Source organism: Rhinolophus sinicus, chromosome 12 (genome assembly GCF_057876585.1).
Source record: "Rhinolophus sinicus isolate RSI-liver-muscle chromosome 12, RSI-T2T, whole genome shotgun sequence".
NCBI lineage: Eukaryota > Metazoa > Chordata > Mammalia > Chiroptera > Rhinolophidae > Rhinolophus > Rhinolophus sinicus.
This window is the reverse complement of record NC_142512.1, coordinates 22206707-22221150: the sequence shown is the minus strand read 5'-3', so window position 1 is coordinate 22221150 and position 14444 is coordinate 22206707. Positions and strand designations below refer to the sequence as shown.

Genomic DNA, 14444 nt, shown 5'->3' with positions numbered 1-14444 from the left:
GCTCACCTGGGACAGTCTCCACGAGCTGCTGGGGACAGAGCCACAGAAAACCGATTGCTACAATGCATGGCCCTATTTCTATCAATGGACTAATGTGGGCTTGGAAGACTTGGGTAACACAGTTTAGAAGGGTAGCCCTGTCAGGGCCTCTGTAGTGGTGAGTGGGCTTCCTGTATCTCAAAGTGTTCAAGCAGGGGCTGGATTACCAATCTGGGGGAATTATATAATGGGGGACCACCAAATTGGGCTAGATGGACCTCAAGGTTGCTGCTCTGAAGCAGAAATAGCAAGGCAGAGGGCGTCTCTGAGACTGCCCATTCCTGGCTTTGCCACCATGATGCCCTGGGAGTAGAGGCTCATGGGAAGTGAAACTTGTTCCTGAGCATTCTGGGGCCTTGTTCCTCGCTTGTCTGCATTTCGTCTTGAGGAGCAGGATAGCTTGGACCTACCCCTGCCCTCCTATCTAGTGGACTGACTGCCCCTTGATGAGACAGTGAATTGCAGTAGAAGGAGCTTCACAGGTTCTGGACTCAACAGGATCTGGGTTCAAATCCCACCTCCACCACTTTCTCAGCAATTCTTTTATTCCTCTGAGCCTCAATTTCTTCAGCTATAAAATGAGAATGAAAATATCTACTTCTCAGAGCTGTTGCAAGATGATGTGCGTGCAATGCCTGGCGTAGAATATCCGTTCGCTCTGACTTGCTTCAGCTCAGGGACCAGGCTGTGCCCGCTTGGGGAGAGACGAGAGCATTCCTGAAAAGACTGCTGCCTGTTGAGAGGCCCAGGTGGTATCTTGGGCAACTCGCTTAACTTCTTCAGTCCCAGTTTATTCACCTTTAACATGAAAAAAGTGGGGGAAGGGATTCTCAAACACTACAGGACCTCCTTTGCTGGCAGTTCCCATAGACTTTCCTAGAAGAACTTTGTAAACCACGAACGCTGTAGGTCACATCTTAGTTTTAACTTTCCAAATGAGTTTGGTCTTTCTACCCCTTGCAGCCTCAGCCCCGCCTGGATTTCTAGCATGCCAGCCCTGGTGGGAGGATGTGGGTTTTGGCATCTTGCAAAACTCAGTTTGAATCCCAGCTCCCCCATTTGCTTGCTTTGTGACATTGAGAAAGTCTCTGAGTCACAGTTTGCTAACCACAGAGACAGTTACTCTGTAGGGCTGTTGGGAGAGTTGAGTGGGAATGCATATGCAAGGTTTGTACTTACATAGTAGGTGCTTCATAAATGGTCATTGATATTATTTAAGTGCCTAGAACGGTGCCTGACACATAGAAAGTGCTGTATAAATGTTTACTAAAAAACTAGAATTGTACGCAGATTTAAACAGACAAATGTAAATAGATGCATAAATAAAAAGAGCAGCTAAACAGTGCTCTTTCCTTCCTACACCTCCCAGTCTTCTGAAAACTTCTCTGCCAGCCTCCTCCCCTCTCAGTTCTGGCCCTAACTTCCTCTGGCCGTGCCAAGGAAGTCAAGGTTCGGGTACTATTAAAAGATGGCTCTTATTCACCAAAAAGTTGAAGATATTGAAAGAGATGACCTCTAAAGTTCATTCCAGCTCAAACCACCCGTCCAACTGTCATCACCCGAGACCCCTCCTTCGTGATAGCATCTTTTAAGAGATTTACTCACATAAACTCTGATGTGTATTCTCCCAGCAGCCCATGCAGGGGTGGTAAGGATAAAGATTTGTCACTCAATTTCACAAAGGGAACTGGGAGGAGATGGACAATGCTGGGGTTTTCCTGTCCAAGCCCCAGTCAGCCAGCCTTGAGCCAAGAGGTCACATCATAATAATCACTACTATTTATTGGACGGCCCCTGTGTGTCAAGGAGTGATGCACCTTATCTAGTGTCAGTAAGCCCATTCGGTCGGCGTTGAATTCTCATTTTACAGCTGAGGAAACTGAGGTCAGATGGGTGAAGTGACTCAGGATACAGCCAGTAACTTCCAAGTGGGGATTCCAGATGCAGGTCTGAGGATTCCAAAGCCATTGCCACTAGACTCCGGTATCTTGACCCTCTCTGCGGGGGGAGCGAGGCCTGGCCCCTCTCCTGGGCAGGGTTCAGTCTAGACAGCGTGGCTAGATGGGGAGCAACGGCCACCTGGACCCATGCACTTAGCTTTCCCAAATCTCAGTTCAGCCTGTGCTCTGCCTCTGTGCCCTCTGAGGCTTGAAGGGCTGTATCAAAGAAGCAGAACCCCTTCAGTGCTATAAAGGGATTTGTTATGGTCTATGATATTACATAATTAATTGTGTACACAGTCTCTGTAAAGCTGTTGTCTTCGTGTCCAGTGCTGGAGCTTTATGTCTGTAGGGTAAACATCTGAGAAGGGAAGATGGATGTAAAGTGGGGGAGAGCAAGCTGGAACCCACAAGGGTGGCCTGAGACCCATGTGAGTGAGTTCTTGCTGCCTCTGACCTTAACGGTGGAGGTGTCCTGCAGGAGAAGCTGGCGCTCTTTGTTGAAATGCTAAACACACACCTGGCCCAGCAGTCTGAGAAGCTGCAGGAGGACCCTGGGAAGGTGCAGCAGTGGCATGCTGGGCAGCTGCCCCACTCATCAGTCAGTCAGCAGATACGTGATAATGTGTGAGCTGCAAGAGTACCATCTCTGCCCTTCTGAGCATTAAAAAGTGTTTTTGTATTAGTTATTTATTGCTGTGTAATGAATGATCTCCAACCCCAGTAAGTTAAAATAGCATATGTTTATTAGCTCACAGTTTCTGTGGGTCAGAAATCTGGCAGTGTCTTAGCTGGGTTGTTCTGTCTCAGGGTCTCTCAGGAGGTTACACTCAAGCTGTCAGTTGGGCCTGCAGTCAGCTGAAGGCTTGACAGGCTGGGGGGGCAAAGCCCAAGATGGGTTGGTTGCTCACATGGCTGTTGGAAGGAGGCCTCAGTTCCTTGCCACATGGACCTCTCCACTGGGCTGCTTGAGTGTTCTCATGACATGTCAGCTTATCTCCCCTAGGGTAAGTGATCCAGGAGAAAGCAAGGAAGAAGCCATGGTTTCTTCTGACCTAATCTTGATCACCACAGACCATCATTTCTGCAATCTCTTATTTGTTACACAGTTCAGCCCTATGCAGTGTGGGAAAGGACTATGGAAGAAAGAACATGAATACCAGGAAGTGGGGGATCATTGGGGCCACCTTGGATGCTGGCTACCATGAGGGGCATCGGGTTGCTGCTGGGATCCAAGGGCCACAGGGAGCTTTACCAGGGTGTCCTGCCTTCCCAACCAGATGGAGAACTCTTCAAATTCACGGACAGATTTTCACATCCTGGCTTCTCCCCATCTTCCCCAGCACCATGCTGCCTCAGCATCTCCACCTGGAAATCCAAGAGGCATCTCAAACTAACACGCCCAACACTGCGATTCTGAATTTCTCCCCAAACCTTCTCCTCTCATGCTTTTTCCCATCTCAGGAGTGGCAACTCCATCTTTCCAGTTACTCAGGTCAAAACGTCGATATCATCATAGCTCTTCTTTTTTTTCTTTTTATGATTTTATTGGGCAAGGGGAACAGGACTTTATTGGGGAACAGTGTGTACTTCCAGGACTTTTCCAAGTCAAGTGGTTGTCCTTTCAATATTAGTTGTAGAGGGTGCAGCTCAGCTCCAGGTCCAGGTCCAGTTGCCGTCGCTAGTTGCAGGGGGCGCTGCCCACCAGCCCTTGTGGGAGTCTGGCAACCTTGTGGTTGAGAGCCTGTGCTCCAACCAACTGAGCCATCCGGGAGGCAGCTCAACTCAAGGTGCCCTGTTCAACCTTAGTTGCAGGGGGCGCTGCTCACCATCACTTGCGGGACTCGAGGAGTTGAACTGGCAACCTTGTGGTTGAGAGCCCACTGGCCCATGTGGGAATCGAACTGGCAGCCTTCGGAGTTAGGAGCACGGAGCTCCAACCATCTGAGCCACCAGGCCGGCCCCATCATTGCTCTTCCTTTTGTCTCATTTGCCATGTCAATCCATCAGCAATTCCTGTTAGCTCTACTTTCAAAATGTGCCTGGGATCCACCTACTTCTCACCAGCTCTGCTGCTGCACCCTGGTCTGAACCCCATTCACTCTTGCCTGGGTCACAGTAATTGTCTCCTGACTGGTGCCCCTGCTCCTGCTTCTGCCCCATAAAGTCTGTCTCCACACAGCAGCCAGAGCGATCCTGTTGAAAGCAGGTGTCTCCCTGGCTCAGACCCCTACAATGGCTCCACTAACTCAGAGTAAAAGCCATTCTTCACAGTGGCCTGCAAGGCCCTGTTCCCTCTGTCCCCCAGCTCCTCCCCCACCCCATGTCTTCACTGACCTCATCCCTCCCCTCTGCCCCTTACCCCTGCTCCAGCCACACTGGCCTCCTCTAGCTGCACTGGGCTCTTTTATACACCAGGCTCACTCCACCTTACTACCTCTACTGTTTGCTCCCTCTGGAACCTCTTCCTTCAAAAGCATCCAGGGCTCACTGCCGCCCATCTTCAGGCTTTATCTCAAACATTACCTTCTCACCCCCTTATTTAACCCAGCAACTCTCACATCTCCTGCACACTCTGATTTATTTTCTTCCACTGCACTTCACGTTTCCCATCTATTACATAACCTACTTGTTTATTTGTTCAGTGTTTCCCCCTCTGGAATGTAAACTCAACGAGGGCTGGGATTGTTGTCTGTTTTGTTCACTCCTGGGTCCCCAGAGCCTAGAATGGTGGCTGGCAGGTACTCCGAAAGTGCTTATTGAAAGACTAAATGAAGTCTGATGATGGATCACATACTACTTACCAGCTGTGTGGCATTAAATGAGTCACCTCCTTTCTCTGAGCCTAGGTTCTACGTGACCAGACAGAGGCCATTGTCAAGGATACGGGTGTCTGGAGTTCTAGCTGCAGTGGCTCTGCTGCTTGCCGTTCTGAGAACTTGGGCGCGCCACACGTCTTCCCAGAGAGGAAGGTGCCTTATCTGCATGCTTCAGCTCTTTCTGCCCTGGTCATGGGACAACTGCACATCTTAGGCTCTTGGCTTCTGGGATTTTCCAGAATCTGGATCAAGATCTGTTGTGACTGCCAGTATTTTTCCACAGTGAAAAAGCCAGTCCCTCTGTCTGAGCTCTGCCCCTGAGAGTCAGGGAAAGCTGCACGAAGGCTCACAGGGTGGCCTTGTCCACTGACTCTGTCAAGAGAGGAAGGAACTCCGAGGATGCTTCACCTTGTATGACTGCAGCTCGTGAGCGACACCCCATCACCCACACACTAAATCATTCTTTATAGCTGGAGACAGCTTGGAGATAACTTTGTCCAGAAGCTGCGAAGTGGCAGCCAAGTACTTGGTGAAACTCAGGACCAGATTGTTGTGTTTTGCCTGCATCCCACTTGGAAAACAACAGAATTTGAATGTCTGTGGACAGTTTGGGGAAGTCAAGGTCTACAGACCCCACCACTCCCTATTGCCCCATACCAGCCAGATTCATATATTTGCTTTGTTTGCCTGAACCCCAGAGTGGGCCATCTGCACACTTCTCTGCAAGAAGCTGACTCCTTGGAAAATCATCTCAGCCTCCGGCTACCAGGATCATTTTGATTCCTATCCAGCCAGCAGTTAGGAACACAGTAGCCTCTGGCATTTAAAACCATCGAATCATCCCCAGACCCCTTCCCTTTGATTCTTGATCTCTCCCCCTATTTCATATACCCACTTCCTAATCATGTCCATTTACCAGTAAGAAGAGAGCCAGCCTGGTTATTCCCTCTGCCAGGAAGGTCCTCTCTCCATAGCCTGTCTCATCACCACCTGCTTAAGGTCTCTGATCCTGTATCACCTCCTTTAAGAAGCCTCCCTGACTGTCCCCCTGCCCTGCCCTGGTCTCCAACCAGCCTGATGTGGCCATGTTGTTGCTGGGACGGATGGCTCACAGGGCCTCTTTCCCTCTAGATTGCACTGATTTCTTTACGGATCTGCTTCCCCCACTGGACTGTGAGCTCCTTGAGGGCAGTGGCTGTAAACTACCTATTTTTGTGTATCTAGGGCTTGGCTGATGTGGGTACTCAATGAATGGGTCTTAAAAGTATGGTAAAGAATGAAAGAAAAAGGAAGGAAGGAAGGAAGGAAGGAAGGAAGGAAGGAAGGAAGGAAGGAAGGAAGGAAAGAAGGAAGGAAGGAAGGAAAGAAGGAAAGAAGGAAAGAACGGAGGAAGAAGGGAGAGAAATAAGGAAGGAAGAGATTAATTAATTAATTTGCTCTTTGCCTCCCACACAGCTGCCTGTCAGGGCTGGGAGTGTGTCACCCTGTCCACTGGGAGTGTGTCACCCCTGACATGAGGAACCTTGGGCCTGGGCTGGCTATGCGTGACACTCATCTCACCCCTCCCCTGACCACAGCATCACACCCAGTTTCTGCTTGTTCTGTTTTTTGGTGGGTTTTGTTGTAAAATTTACAATGTAATGTATATGCCCCCAAATACAAATAATCAGTGTGCAGTTGGGTGCATTTTCAAAGTGAACACACCCATGTAAAGCCACACTCAGATCAAGAAAGAGCATGTAAACAGCCCCCTGGTGCCCTCTTCCAGTCACTGCCGCTCAGCTTCTGGGTGACCAGATAGCTCAGTTGGTTGGAGCACGGGCTCTTAACCATAAGGTTGCCAGTTCTATTCCTTGACTCCCTCAAGGGATGGTGGGCAGTGCCCCCTGCAACTAAAGATTGAACACGGCACCTTGAGCTGAGCTGCCGCTGAGCTCCCAGATGGCTCAGCTGGTTGGAGCGCTTCCTCTCAACCACAAGTTTGCCGGTTCGACTCCCACAAGGGATGGCGGGCTGTGCCCCCTGCAACTAGCAATGGCAACTGGACCTGGAGCTGAGCTGCGCTCTCCACAACTAAGATTGAAAGGACAACAACTTGACTTGGAAAAAAGTCTTGAAAGTACACACTGTTCCCCAATAAAGTCCTGTTCCCTGCAGCCCCTTTTTCCTTCTCTTTCACTCCTTCCCCCCTACTACTTACTGCTAGGTATTTTCCATGGAAATCCAGGGGCCACAGCAATTCTCCTTCCTATCCCTAAAGCCCAGGAGCCGCATGGGCTGAGCCAGAGCTTTCCTTAGCAGTGAAAGCAGGAGAACATGAAATCCATCCTTGCTTTCCCTGTCTAAATTGTTCTCAGGAAACAGCCACATGCTTCTCCCAACTGCCCTTGACCCTTCCCTTTCCCTCTTTTCTAACACCCTTCCCATCACAATTTCCCGTATACTCTTTTTGTTTTGTTTCCAAATAACCCTGCTATCAGCCCACTTCTCTCCATCCCTTTGCTTCTTCTTGGGTTCAGGCCACCAGCATCTCCCCCTGGACCATTGCCACGCCTCTTGTACACAGTCCCCTCAACCCATTTGTCTCAGTCCATTCAGGCTGACATAACAAAAATACCATAGACTGGACGGCTTAAACAATAGACATTTATTTCTATTATTTCTGTAGGCTGGGAGGTCCAAGATCAAGGTGCTGGCAGGTTCAGTGTTTGATGAGGGCCCACTTCTTGGTTCATAGCTGGTCGTCTTCTTGCTGTGCTCTCATGTGGTGGAAAGGTCTAGGCAGCTCTCTGGGGTTGCTTTTACAAGGCCACCAATCCCCATTCTAATCACCTCCCAAAGGCCCCACCTGCGGATACCATCACATTGGGGGTTAGGATTTCAACATATGAATTTGGGGTGGGACATAAACCTTCGGTCTATAGTACCATCCTTCACACTCCAGCCAAGGAGAGTGTTCCAACAATGCAAGTCTGTGCATGCTGGGCCTCGGCCTAGATCCCTGCAGCCTATGCAACCCCTCTGCTTTAGGCCTGTATCCCAAGTTTTCAGTATGGATGATGAGGGCCTCATCCTCCATCCTTCCAGCCTCACGAATGTCACACTGCCTGGGCCCACTCCTCTCAAACCAGATAGACATGTTCAAACCAGATATGTTCCTCAGACAGCTCCTTGCTCTTCCCCAGCCTGTTTCCCCTTCCCTTGAGCAGCCTCCCACCCCACTCCAGGTATCACACGAACTCCTCCTCCGTTTTCAGCCCCCAGCAAACGCTTCCTAGGAGAAGCCAGTGTCTAACCCTCTAAGTCAGGGTCAGCTGCTCCCGCTCTTGTGTCCCCGCAGAACTTACATTTATCTCTATGGTAACCTTATCACACACTATTTATAGCTACTGGGACTTCATTGGAGCAGTTTCCATGTGTCATTTTTCTTCATCACTGGACTTCTACGGCCCAATCCTGGAACATACTAGGCAGACAACAGGTATTGCTAACTTAATTATTTAGTTAATTAGGGGAGTCAGGGAGGGGTTTATTGACTCAGTATACAAATTTATGAAAAGGGCAAGAAAAGATAATAAGATTAATGTTGCCGGGATAGTATTAGCTAACATTTATTAGGAATCCTATAACCTTTAGGGGCATTTAAATACATTCATTCATTCCGCAAACCTTTGAGCATCTGTTACGGGCCAGCTGCTAAGAACACACAAATACATAAGACAGTGCCTGTCCCCAAAAAGCTCATAATCTAAGAGTCTAATTCTATTGAGTGGTAGAGTAACCTACTGAAATGAGTATTGTCAATCTCGGTTGATTAGGACGCTTTTGTTCTAAGTGACACGGGATCCAATTCAAACAGGCTTGAGCAAAACTGGGTTATGTGACAGAAAAGTCAAAGGGGTAGCTATGGCTTCAGGCATGGTGGATTCTAGATTCAACAGTGTCCCCCAGACCATACTGCCTGTCTCTCGCTTCTTCCCTCCTTGATCTTGGCTCCATGTCACTCCAGCACCCATGGGTCCTCCTGTCACAATTTCCATATGGCTGCAGGTTCATATCCATTTGGCCCTAAGGCCAGCGGGAGAGCAAAAACCTCTTTCCCGAGAGCTCCTGCAAAAGCCCAGCCATTTACCCTGACCAACTTAGGTCACTGGTCTCCCTGAGCCTCTTGCTCTACCAGAGGAGGGCAGTGTCCCAAGGGCTGAAGGTCTCATCAAATGTTCCATGCCCCATCCTAAATAAGGTGTGGGACCTTCCAGACTTCATGGACTGAGAGGAGGGGAGGGGGGGGCCCTCTAAGTGAAAATCAAGGGTGTTGCTGTAAGAAGGGGGAATGGAAGCCAGAGAGGCAGATAATAAATGTTTACCAGTCTATCTGTTTTAGTGATAGGGCCATAAGGCACACAGAGAGGTTAACTGACATTCAAGACCACACACCTGGCGAAGCTAAGACTTGCATCCCTGTCTGCTTTCATGTAGCTCTTTTGACAAAGCCAACCTATCCTAGACATAGCCTTAGATACAAAAAGGAGCCTGGAGTCCCTCCTCGGAGGCCTTTTGAAATCACAAGACGTTGGGCTGTCCTTTATACAAACTGGGTTTTGGTTGATGGCTCTGAAAAAGTAAAGTGCTGCACTCTTTGCCCTGGGAGTCTTCCTCTATCTCTTTGCTTTTAAGAAAAATTCCTGTCCCTGCCAGTCATTCCAGCCCTTGCCAAGGATTGTCCAACGGCAGACTAAATTGCTGCTTTGCAGATGAGATCGGTTTGCAGGCAGCTGGGATCCACAGTGTCTTGCAAAACAGTGCGGTGACCCAGCCAGCCTTCACTGCAAATGCTCAGGCCCGAAAGCTGTCGGGCTCCCTCCTCTGCCTGCATCACCATTCCTCCTGCCAGCCGGAGGGCAGACAGAGCAGCCAGGAAAAGCACAAGACAGTCTGATGACAGAGCACAAACCAGGCTCCCGTCTGGGGCTCTGTCCCTGTGCCTGGGCAGCTGGGCCTTCTCCACACGACTCTGCCCAGCCTTCCATCACACCTTGAGCATGAGCAGTCCACTCCCCAGGCATGATGTCTGTTCCGCTTCCTTCTGCTTCTGAATTAATTTCTACCACATTCGGTTGGGGGTGGGTGGGAGGAATTGAATTGTGTACCCCCCAAAGATATGTCCAAGTCCTAACCCCTGCTACCTGTGCATGTGACTTTATTTGGAAACAGGATCCTTGCTGATATAATCAAGTCAAGATGAGGTTATACGGGATTAGGTTGGATGCTAAATCCAGCGACTGAGTATAAGAAAAGCAAAATTTGGGCTCAGAGACACGCACAGAAGGAAGATGGCGGGAAGACACAGACACGTAGAGAGAAGGCCCCGTGAAGACAGAGGTAGAGATTGGAGTGATGCATCCTCAAGCCAAGGAGGGAACCACAGAAAGACCTAGAAAATCATGGGTTCGGATAAATTGTTGTTCACTTAGCTGTGCGAACTTGGACGGGTTACTAAACCCCTCTGAGCCTGGATTTCCACATAGCGGTTGTGAGTAAATTTTAGAACGTGGTTAGGGTCCTTGACCAGGAGAAGAGAAGCCTGGGCTGGGGGTGTGGGAGGGGAGAATGAACACCATCTCTAAACACGTGAAGGCCGTTGTGAGGACAAGTCACTCAACCTACTCTGTGTGACAGGAACCGCAGAAGAAAAGTGAAACTGATGAAGAACAAGCCCTGAATCAGGGAAGAACTTCCTGTCAGGGAGCTCTGCCCAGTAGTGGCAGGGTAATGAGCTGAACAGGTCATGAGCTCCCTGTGACGAGAGAAGACGACAAAGAGGCTGAAGGACTGACAGTCACCCATCACCCAGAGTGACCCTCTTCTATAACGGTCAGAATTTAAGCCTGAGCTTCCTGACTTCAAAGCCCATTTTCTTAACTATTAGCTTCAGCTGTCTTATCCGTTAAATAGGTGGGGACATGGTAAAAATGCAATGTTTGAGGTCCTTTCTAGCTCTGACGTTTTCTTTTGCTTGTAAAACTATTCCTGTGTTAGCATCATCTCGTTTCTCCCACAAGTCCCAGGAAGGTTGGTTATTTGGAATCCAGAACAAAGTTCCTTAAAAAAACACACAAAAAAAACCTATGTCGGGTTTCTCAGCATCTTTGGGAAATTCGTAACCCATCAGTGGCCTAAACCAAAGCTGCATCTCCCCCAATTCTAAACCCTTACTAGGGACTCCCTAGGTTGTGCTCCACCAGAGTGGCTGACCCACCATCATGCCCCACCCACTCTCCTCCCTGTGGCCTCTGTCATAGGGTCATCAACTGTCCCAGTTTGCCAGGGACGGAGGTGTTTATTGGGGCACAATACTTTCAATGCTAAAACCGGGAGAGTCCTGGGTATACTGGGACAAGTTGGTCACCCCACTTGGTGATGAACCTACAGCAGAGTCCCCAGCTGGGTCTCAGGCAGATTTGGACTTACTGGAGTGGGTCTGCAGGCAGAAGCCAAACAAACTGTTTTTCCCCCTGATTCTGTGAGACACAGGAGCACAAGTCCCCTTGCTTTGGGGCCGAGTGACAAGTCCAGCTCAGGCCTGAGGGCAATGGGCCTGTCTTTCCTTTGGATTGAACATGACCTGGCCACAGTCCAGTGAGCCTGGCAGGGCCAGCAGCACCGTGAGGCCTGGCAGCTTCAGTCCCAGGAGGCCCGGTGAGTCTCTGCTCACAGCACCAGCTCTCTGAAGGCAGACACCAGGCCTCATCCCTGACTTCTCTTTAATTCCCACTTCCAGGCAGTTAGGAGTTCTGTGGAGTCTGTTGCCAGGATGTCTCTGTAACATTTCCCATCTTCATCCTGACCACTGCCAGGAACAGGCAGAGCACAGGTGTTTTTTTTTGTATTCCTAGCTCCTGGTGAATAGCAGATTCGTCGTACAGAATGAATGAAGGAATGAAGGGATACGTGGTCCCCCTTAATCCCGATGGCCGAGGAGGTCCCGGCCGAGAGCTGTGCTGGGGCTAAGACCTCAGGCGCAAAGAGGAAGAGGAGGATGATCCAGGACTCTCCTGCTCTTCTTGTTCCCGCAGACCCTGAACCTGGCTAGCGGAAACAGGGGTTTGTATGTAGAACTGAGGTACGGCAGGGAGGCCAGCACAACCCGCCAGCCCGGAAGTGTGGAAGGAGACTGAGGAGCTGCTGGGGTTGCATATCGAAACAAACCCCATGTACAGATCTGGGGATGATCTGTTCTTTCCGGGAGACTGGGTAAGTGAAGAGGAGGGGGAAGGCTGGCAAAGAGGGAAGACAGAAGGGTCAGAGACTGGGAAGGGGACCTCCTATACTGGGGGAGGAGCTCACCTGGGTCCCAGAGGTCATTGGAATAGATAGAGTGTCCTCCATTATGACCTGCCAATGTCAGCCAGTCCCCCTGGGCTGCGTGTGAAGCTGCCCTGACGCCCCCTCCCCTTCCCCCACCGGCCTGATCCAGAGGCCCAGAAACTACTGCAGAATCTCTTACTCTCACTAACAGCTCTGTGAGCTATGGCTGTGTGATCCCCACGTGCAGATGAGGAAGCCTCCTTCCCCGCCTTCTTTTGATTCATTCAAGTTTTTTTTTAGGATTCCATTTGAATTTATTTTTCGGTTCTGCAGATTTTCAGTGGTTTATCTAGAGGTCCCAATCTATGTCTGCTATGGACTGAATGCTTGTGTCCCCCCTTCCCTGATTTATAGATTGAAATCCTAACTCCCAAGGTGAAGGGAGTAGGAGGTGGGGCCTTGGGGGGGGGTGATTAGGTCATGAATAAGATTGGTGTCCTTATAAGAGGGGCTCAAGAGAGAACCCCAGCCCCTTCCACTACGTAAGGACACATCGAGAAGGCACTAGGTATGAACCAGAAAGCAGGCCTTCACCAAACAATTTGCCAACACCTTGACCTTGGACTTCCCAGCCTCCAGAACTGTGAGAAACACATTTATGTTGTTTATAAGCCACCCAGTCTCTGGTATTTTTGTTATAGCAGCCAAAAAAGACTAAGCCAATAGCCTTACTTTTTCACGGTCTGCTTAGAGTTAATACTGCACAATTTCATGTTTCCAACTATTTACCATCACTATCGTTTACCACCCTTCTGTCCTTTATGCTGTAATTGTCATATGTATGAAAGATCGGACAATTAAGTTCGTGAACTTTCCACCGATGACTTCATTGTCTGACCTTTTTGTATTACAGCTACATACATGATAAACTCCGCGAGATAATGTTATAATTTTTTTCTTTAAAAAGTCATGTCTATTTAAAGAAATTCAGAGGGAAAATCATCCTATATAATTACCCCGATATTTCCCATTTCTGACACTCTTTAGTCCTTCTTGAAGATTTGAATTTTCACCTGGTGTATTTCCCTTCAGCCTGAAGAATTTCCTCTGGCCTGTCTTATAATGCAGGTCTGCAGGTGATGAATTCTCTTAGTTTTTTGTTTCTGATAATATCTTTTATTTCACCTTCATTCTTGAAGGATATTTGCACTGGCTATCGAAATATATATAGAATTTCTTCCACCACTTTATAGATGTGGTTCCAATTCTGGGCTCCACAGTTTTTGGTGCTATGTGTGAAGTGGGTTTTTTTCCACTCTGGCTACTTTCAAGCTATTCTCTCTTATCTTTGGGTTTCAGCTTTCAGTTTGACGTGTGGTTCCTAGCCATACTTTTCTTCAACTTTATCCTACTTGGGGCTTGGTGAGCTTCTTGAATTTTAAAATTTATCTTTCATCATATTTGGGAATTTAATTCCCATTATTGGCCATTACTTTTTTCTCCGAATGCTTTATTCTGCCTTATTCTCTTTCTCCTCTTAGGACTCTAATTACATGTATGTTGGGCCTTATGATATTGTCCCACAGGTCCCTGAGATACTGTTGTGATTTTTTCATCTTTGTTTTCTCTGTTGGTCAGATTGGATAATTTCTATTTATCTATCTTCATGTTCACTGACTAGTTTCTCTTTCTTCTTCATTCTATTGTTCAATTCATCCAGTGAACTTTTTCCTCCTGCGCTAACTCAACTATTGTATATTTCTGTTCTTGAATTTCCATTTTTTCCTCCCTCCTCTTCCCAGTTGGTTTCTTTATACATATAATTTCTCTTTCTCTGCTGAGATGTCCTTTTTTTTTTTTTTCATTCATTCACAGAGCAGGTTTTAATTTTACTGAATACAACTCGTGTATTTTTTTCTGTCATAGGTCATGGATTTTGGTGTTCTATGGAAAAAAATTATCACCCAAACCAAGTTCCTTAGATTTTCTCCCATTTTCTTTTCTAGAAATTTTATAGTTTTGCTTTGTATATTTAGGTCTATGACCCATTTTGTGTTAAATTTTATGAAGGGAGTAAGATCTCTGTCTTGTGTCATGTTTTTGCCTATAGATGTCCGCTTTTTCTAGCATCATTTGTTGAACAGACTATCCTTTCTCCACGGAGTTGCCTTTGCTCCTTTTGTGTGGTTCTATTTCTGGGCTCTCCATCCTGTTCCTCTGATCTATGTATCTGTTCTCTTGCCAGTACTATGCTATCTTGAGTACTGTAGCTTTATAGTAAAGCTTTATGTAAATCTTAAAGTCAGGTAGTGTCCGTCCTCCAGCTTTGTGGTTCTAG

General features: G+C 48.2%; 1 long non-coding RNA gene across 2 annotated transcripts in view; it reads left to right on the top strand.

Moving 5' to 3' along the window:
- The first annotated feature begins 11510 nt into the window (after positions 1 to 11510).
- Positions 11511 to 14444, top strand: part of LOC148756486 (uncharacterized) — a 37466-nt gene continuing 34532 nt past the window's right edge. Inside the window, exon 1 of one of the 2 annotated variants that reach the window (XR_016018074.1) lies at positions 11511 to 12052. This is a non-coding gene — a long non-coding RNA (uncharacterized LOC148756486). The remainder of the gene's footprint in view (positions 12053 to 14444) is intronic. The other variant, XR_016018073.1, reaches the window with a different exon arrangement.